General features: G+C 54.6%; 3 non-coding genes across 3 annotated transcripts in view; all 3 read left to right on the top strand.

Moving 5' to 3' along the window:
• Positions 1 to 3,868: 3,868 nt before the first annotated feature.
• On the top strand, positions 3,869 to 5,754 carry LOC126322944 (small subunit ribosomal RNA). The gene has a single exon (XR_007559340.1). It is a non-coding gene; the product is annotated as a small subunit ribosomal RNA (ribosomal RNA).
• Positions 5,755 to 6,123: 369 nt separating this feature from the next.
• LOC126322906 (5.8S ribosomal RNA) lies at positions 6,124 to 6,278 on the top strand. Its single transcript, XR_007559305.1, has one exon. It is a non-coding gene; the product is annotated as a 5.8S ribosomal RNA (ribosomal RNA).
• A 188-nt stretch (positions 6,279 to 6,466) lies between these two features.
• Positions 6,467 to 7,500, top strand: part of LOC126322945 (large subunit ribosomal RNA) — a 4,222-nt gene continuing 3,188 nt past the window's right edge. The window contains exon 1 of the ribosomal RNA XR_007559341.1: positions 6,467 to 7,500. This exon is cut by the window's right edge and continues 3,188 nt beyond it. This is a non-coding gene — a ribosomal RNA (large subunit ribosomal RNA).

Below are 7,500 nucleotides of genomic sequence, written 5' to 3'. Positions count from 1 at the left end.
ACCAAGTGCTCCACCCGCGACCGTACGTGCCCCGCCGAAATCGCAACTCCGGCGGATGAACGGCGGACTTTTCTCGCAGTCGTAAGTTGCAATCCACCCCTATATCTTGCGTCTCATGAAGAGTTATATCAAGTATGCCAAATTCCCGCTGTCCCTATACATGCAGTAAGTTCGTCATGGGCGCTGGCCGGCAGGCCGCGAGACCTGACGCCCGGCGGCAAAGAGTGCTCCTCTGAGGATATAGATGTTCCGTTCCGCCGCACAATGGTGACGGTGACCGCTGCCTGCGGTGGCAACGCTGGGCACAGTCGATACTCGCCGTGTGGTGGAAGGTAAACATTATGCGGTACATCAGTACTTTCCTAATAGTTCGGTCGTCTCACGGCACTGCTTAGTAAATGATGCAAGGCCACATATAGATGATTTATGCGAATGTCCCTATACGTGCTGTAAGACTGGGCACACAACGTGAATCGCACGTCAGCCAGACACTCGAACATGCACTACTCTCGGCCTGCAACGGAGACACACAATACGTAAACATCTGGAATGCGACAATGTCGAGTGCACCCTCTCTGCCACATTGCACCGTCGACACTATGATAACCAGACCAGTAGGTCCACCTATAAAAGCACAATACCACACTCCTCCGACAACTACCATTGCTCAGATAAACCAACACCACCAACACACATCCTACACAGAGGGGCACCAAATATCACCACCCGCCCTCGTGTTATACCACATGAAAAATTGCAGAAGTGAGAGACACAGACCCGCCAGCCTCTTGCTACAAGCATCGAACCGACGTGACGTATCTGACGGTGACTCAGGCATCCGCGTACTGCCACCACTATCCACCCCCCCCCCTCTCTGCCCCCTTCCCACACAATACCAAATTTAACCAACTTTATCGCTTAACCTAACTGTGGTTTTACCAGATTATCGCTTAACCTAACTGTGGCTGTACCAGATTATCGCTTAACCTAACTGTGGCTGTACCAGATTATCGCTTAACCTAACTGTGGCTGTACCAGATTATCGCTTAACCTAACTGTGGCTGTACCAGATTATCGCTTAACCTAACTGTGGCTGTACCAGATTATCGCTTAACCTAACTGTGGCTGTACCAGATTATCGCTTAACCTAACTGTGGCTGTACCAGATTATCGCTTAACCTAACTGTGGTTGTACCAGATTATCCCTTAACCTAACTCAATTTGTCCCTTAACCTAACTCAATTTGTCCCTTAACCTAACTCAATTTGTCCCTTAACCTAACTCAATTTGTCCCTTAACCTAACTCAATTTGTCCCTTAACCTAACTCAATTTGTCCCTTAACCTAACTCAATTTGTCCCTTAACCTAACTCAATTTGTCCCTTAACCTAACTCAATTTGTCCCTTAACCTAACTCAATTTGTCCCTTAACCTAACTCAATTTGTCCCTTAACCTAACTCAATTTGTCCCTTAACCTAACCCACGTTGTCCCTTAACCTAACTCAATTTGTCCCTTAACCTAACTCAATTTGTCCCTTAACCTAACTCAATTTGTCCCTTAACCTAACTCAATTTGTCCCTTAACCTAACTCAATTTGTCCCTTAACCTAACTCAATTTGTCCCTTAACCTAACTCAATTTGTCCCTTAACCTAACTCAATTTGTCCCTTAACCTAACCCACGTTGTCCCTTAACCTAACCCACGTTGTCCCTTAACCTAACCCACGTTGTCCCTTAACCTAACCCACGTTGTCCCTTAACCTAACCCACGTTGTCCCTTAACCTAACCCACGTTGTCCCTTAACCTAACCCACGTTGTCCCTTAACCTAACCCACGTTGTCCCTTAACCTAACCCACGTTGTCCCTTAACCTAACCCACGTTGTCCCTTAACCTAACCCACGTTGTCCCTTAACCTAACCCACGTTGTCCCTTAACCTAACCCACGTTGTCCCTTAACCTAACCCACGTTGTCCCTTAACCTAACCCACGTTGTCCCTTAACCTAACCCACGTTGTCCCTTAACCTAACCCACGTTGTCCCTTAACCTAACCCACGTTGTCCCTTTGCCTAACATAGTTCACTGCTCGGAATCTCTGGTGTCGTTGTTATCCTCATGTAGATGTCTTGCGAGTGTTGCTTACTTTCCACATATTCCCGCTATCCACTGTCAATTGTACTGCAATAGGACTATATCGCCCCCCCCCCCCCTCTGCCCCTCTCTTTGTGTCTCCGTCCTCTCAAGCTGGTCGGTCTGGCGTTTGAGTGTTAAATGAGCCTCGCAGCTGTTCAGTTGCGTTCAGATGTCGACGCCCTCAGTGTACGTCGTGGTATGGTCTGTGTCCATTGTCCGCTGATGTCGTACGCGTAACCCACACGCTGTACCGATCATCGGTAGTTACGTACAGAGTGAAGTAGTGTGATACGTGTGACCGTACGCTGGCTGTGCCCAACGGTGTCGAATCTCAATTTCCATATGTTGTGCTCGATGCTACTTGTCTCGTCTCCCAATAACAGCTAGGTTGCACTGTGGTACGCCGTAGAGGCGTGTGGGAGGAACGTACGAACGCATTGTATGTCACCCTGGGTCGCTGGGGGTGGTGGTGCGGTGAGTCAGGTCAGGTCAGCGTGAGCCGTGTGATGTAGTGACGCGTGTATTCCGACTTTGTCGTATTGCCTCACACAAAGTGCTACCCTGGTGGACCGCGTTCCATATCTGGGACATGCCGCAGATGCCGGTTGACAGTGGATCGCGGAAGGGACATCGCATACGTGCGCGGGCCACCTTCCACGTGTTCTCTTCTGCACATGTCGCAGTGTGTATGTGGTCTGATGTAGCGTGTCGTGACACATGACATCCTGGCATGCAAGAATTGTTGAATTCGCAAATGTAGGTGGACATCTACGTTTACTGCCCAAGATACGCAAATGAACTGGAAATCCGTTGTTGAGCGGTTGTTCACGCTGGAGGTGAATCTGTGATGGCGACGATCGGTACAGCTATTAACTGGTTGTTTCAGCGGTACCCGCCACATCCACACACGTGACTAGGCCCATGTGGGTATGAAGCGATACGCGGCGGTGGCTTGGTGGGACTGTTCCCGGCCGGTGAAGGGGGGCCGCCCGGCGTGTTGGCCGCGCGCTGCGTGGGCGCACGCGCAACAGGCGGCTGGTGGGGGGCGCCGAGTGGCAGGAGCGCCAGCCGACGGGCTCGGCAGGCGGCGCAGCTACGCTGCGGCGCACCCTGCACGCGGCGCCTGGCGGCCAAAGTTGGTTCAGCCGAGCCCGGTGCGAAGCGCGGTGGACATCTGCAGTGTGCTGGTCTGATTGAGGACTGTGTGCGTTGAGGATGCGCCGCCGCCTGGCACTCGGCGCCGCGACGCCGTCTGCTGCTCGGTCGCCCCAGCGGTTCTCGCAGGTGGTTTGTATCGCAGTTGTGCGGACGTGTTGGCGCGTGCGCTGTGCTGGGAGAGTTCGCTTCTGCACCCAAGTGGGGCTTTGCCCTTGTGTGGCGCTGGCGTTGGAGCTGCCGGTCACCATAGGTGGCGCGTGTTGTCTCCCGCCGGCAATGCCACGACAGCACGCTCCCGGGCCTCTGTCGGCAGCGGCAAGCTCAGTTGGGAGCAAGGGTGTTCGCACTAAAACCGTCTACTCGCCTAACTCCGGGCGATTGCGCCTCTCTCGAAACCGACCAAGTACCTAGGACGGCGCTGCGCGCCGCCGGGACCTGAGAGGGTTTCGAGGTGTATCGTGCAGGGGAGCTCGGCCTCCTCCTGTTTGCAGAATAATTGAGCGGACGCTTGCGTGTTCGCGCGGGCCCCCGGGACACACTCCCGGGCGGCCGGCTGCTCAGCTCTAGTTGACGCAGCTCCCTGGTTGATCCTGCCAGTAGTCATATGCTTGTCTCAAAGATTAAGCCATGCATGTCTCAGTACAAGCCGCATTAAGGTGAAACCGCGAATGGCTCATTAAATCAGTTATGGTTCCTTAGATCGTACCCACGTTACTTGGATAACTGTGGTAATTCTAGAGCTAATACATGCAAACAGAGTCCCGACCAGAGATGGAAGGGACGCTTTTATTAGATCAAAACCAATCGGATTGGCTTGTCTGGTCCGTTTGCCTTGGTGACTCTGAATAACTTTGGGCTGATCGCACGGTCCTCGTACCGGCGACGCATCTTTCAAATGTCTGCCTTATCAACTGTCGATGGTAGGTTCTGCGCCTACCATGGTTGTAACGGGGAATCAGGGTTCGATTCCGGAGAGGGAGCCTGAGAAACGGCTACCACATCCAAGGAAGGCAGCAGGCGCGCAAATTACCCACTCCCGGCACGGGGAGGTAGTGACGAAAAATAACGATACGGGACTCATCCGAGGCCCCGTAATCGGAATGAGTACACTTTAAATCCTTTAACGAGTATCTATTGGAGGGCAAGTCTGGTGCCAGCAGCCGCGGTAATTCCAGCTCCAATAGCGTATATTAAAGTTGTTGCGGTTAAAAAGCTCGTAGTTGGATTTGTGTCCCACGCTGTTGGTTCACCGCCCGTCGGTGTTTAACTGGCATGTATCGTGGGACGTCCTGCCGGTGGGGCGAGCCGAAGGGGTGCTTTCGCGTCCCGAGGCGGACCCCGTTTAAATCCTACCAGGGTGCTCTTTGTTGAGTGTCTCGGTGGGCCGGCACGTTTACTTTGAACAAATTAGAGTGCTTAAAGCAGGCAAGCCCGCCTGAATACTGTGTGCATGGAATAATGGAATAGGACCTCGGTTCTATTTTGTTGGTTTTCGGAACCCGAGGTAATGATTAATAGGGACAGGCGGGGGCATTCGTATTGCGACGTTAGAGGTGAAATTCTTGGATCGTCGCAAGACGAACAGAAGCGAAAGCATTTGCCAAGTATGTTTTCATTAATCAAGAACGAAAGTTAGAGGTTCGAAGGCGATCAGATACCGCCCTAGTTCTAACCATAAACGATGCCAGCCAGCGATCCGCCGCAGTTCCTCCGATGACTCGGCGGGCAGCCTCCGGGAAACCAAAGCTTTTGGGTTCCGGGGGAAGTATGGTTGCAAAGCTGAAACTTAAAGGAATTGACGGAAGGGCACCACCAGGAGTGGAGCCTGCGGCTTAATTTGACTCAACACGGGAAACCTCACCAGGCCCGGACACCGGAAGGATTGACAGATTGATAGCTCTTTCTTGATTCGGTGGGTGGTGGTGCATGGCCGTTCTTAGTTGGTGGAGCGATTTGTCTGGTTAATTCCGATAACGAACGAGACTCTAGCCTGCTAACTAGTCGCGTGACATCCTTCGTGCTGTCAGCGATTACTTTTCTTCTTAGAGGGACAGGCGGCTTCTAGCCGCACGAGATTGAGCAATAACAGGTCTGTGATGCCCTTAGATGTTCTGGGCCGCACGCGCGCTACACTGAAGGAATCAGCGTGTCTTCCTAGGCCGAAAGGTCGGGGTAACCCGCTGAACCTCCTTCGTGCTAGGGATTGGGGCTTGCAATTGTTCCCCATGAACGAGGAATTCCCAGTAAGCGCGAGTCATAAGCTCGCGTTGATTACGTCCCTGCCCTTTGTACACACCGCCCGTCGCTACTACCGATTGAATGATTTAGTGAGGTCTTCGGACTGGTACGCGGCATCGACTCTGTCGTTGCCGATGCTACCGGAAAGATGACCAAACTTGATCATTTAGAGGAAGTAAAAGTCGTAACAAGGTTTCTGTAGGTGAACCTGCGGAAGGATCATTACCGACTAGACTGCATGTCTTTCGATGTGCGTGTCGTGTCGTGTCGCGCAACACGCTACCTGTACGGCAGTGGCCGTGCGCCGCGTGCGGAACCACGCGTGCCTCTCAAAACTAGCGGAAGTGTTGTTGTTGTGTGGTACGAGCGCTGAAGCTCTGGAGCGGCTGGCCTGCGGTACCTGGCGCCTGGCGCCGGTTTTGAATGACGTTCGCCCGAGTGCCTGTCCGCTCCGGTGTGGAGCCGTACGACGCCCATCGGCTGTGAGGCCGTTGGACACAAAAAAAAAATAGTGGAACAGGGGCCGTCAGACGCCTCAGTCCCGCAAATGCTACTGTCTTGAAAGAGACAGTGGGAGACTGAAAAGGAAAAGATCACCCAGGACGGTGGATCACTCGGCTCGTGGGTCGATGAAGAACGCAGCAAATTGCGCGTCGACATGTGAACTGCAGGACACATGAACATCGACGTTTCGAACGCACATTGCGGTCCATGGATTCCGTTCCCGGGCCACGTCTGGCTGAGGGTCGGCTACGTATACTGAAGCGCGCGGCGTTTGTCCCGCTTCGGAGACGTGGGAGTGTCGTGGTCGCCTGTGTGGCCGGCCGCGTCTCCTTAAACGTGCGATGCGCGCCCGTCGCCTGGCGGTTCGCATACCGGTACTTTCTCGGTAGCGTGCACAGCCGGCTGGCGGTGTGGCGTGCGACACCTCGTACAACGACCTCAGAGCAGGCGAGACTACCCGCTGAATTTAAGCATATTACTAAGCGGAGGAAAAGAAACTAACAAGGATTCCCCCAGTAGCGGCGAGCGAACAGGGAAGAGTCCAGCACCGAACCCCGCAGGCTGCCGCCTGTCGTGGCATGTGGTGTTTGGGAGGGTCCACTACCCCGACGCCTCGCGCCGAGCCCAAGTCCAACTTGAATGAGGCCACGGCCCGTAGAGGGTGCCAGGCCCGTAGCGGCCGGTGCGAGCGTCGGCGGGACCTCTCCTTCGAGTCGGGTTGCTTGAGAGTGCAGCTCCAAGTGGGTGGTAAACTCCATCTGAGACTAAATATGACCACGAGACCGATAGCGAACAAGTACCGTGAGGGAAAGTTGAAAAGAACTTTGAAGAGAGAGTTCAAAAGTACGTGAAACCGTTCTGGGGTAAACGTGAGAAGTCCGAAAGGTCGAACGGGTGAGATTCACGCCCATCCGGCCACTGGCCCCCGCCCTCGGCAGATGGGGCCGGCCGCCCGCGCGGAGCAATCCGCGGCGGGGTCGTGTCCGGTTGCCTTTCCACTCGCCGCGGGGTGGGGCCGTTCCGGTGTGCGGTGGGCCGCACTTCTCCCCTAGTAGGACGTCGCGACCCGCTGGGTGCCGGCCTACGGCCCGGGTGCGCAGCCTGTCCTTCCGCGGGCCTCGGTTCGCGTCTGTTGGGCAGAGCCCCGGTGTCCTGGCTGGCTGCTCGGCGGTATATCTGGAGGAGTCGATTCGCCCCTTTGGGCGCTCGGGCTCCCGGCAAGCGCGCGCGGTTCTTCCCGGATGACGGACCTACCTGGCCCGGCCCCGGACCCGCGCCGCTGTTGGCTCGGGATGCTCTCGGGCGGAATAATCGCTCCCGTCAGCGGCGCTTCAGCTTTGGACAATTTCACGACCCGTCTTGAAACACGGACCAAGGAGTCTAACATGTGCGCGAGTCATTGGGCTGTACGAAACCTAAAGGCGTAATGAAAGTGAAGGTCTCGCCTTGCGCGGGCCGAGGGAGGAT

This window comes from Schistocerca gregaria, unplaced genomic scaffold (genome assembly GCF_023897955.1).
Source record: "Schistocerca gregaria isolate iqSchGreg1 unplaced genomic scaffold, iqSchGreg1.2 ptg000846l, whole genome shotgun sequence".
NCBI lineage: Eukaryota > Metazoa > Arthropoda > Insecta > Orthoptera > Acrididae > Schistocerca > Schistocerca gregaria.
The sequence above is the reverse complement of the archived record's forward strand: the minus strand, read 5'-3'. Positions and strand labels throughout refer to the sequence as shown.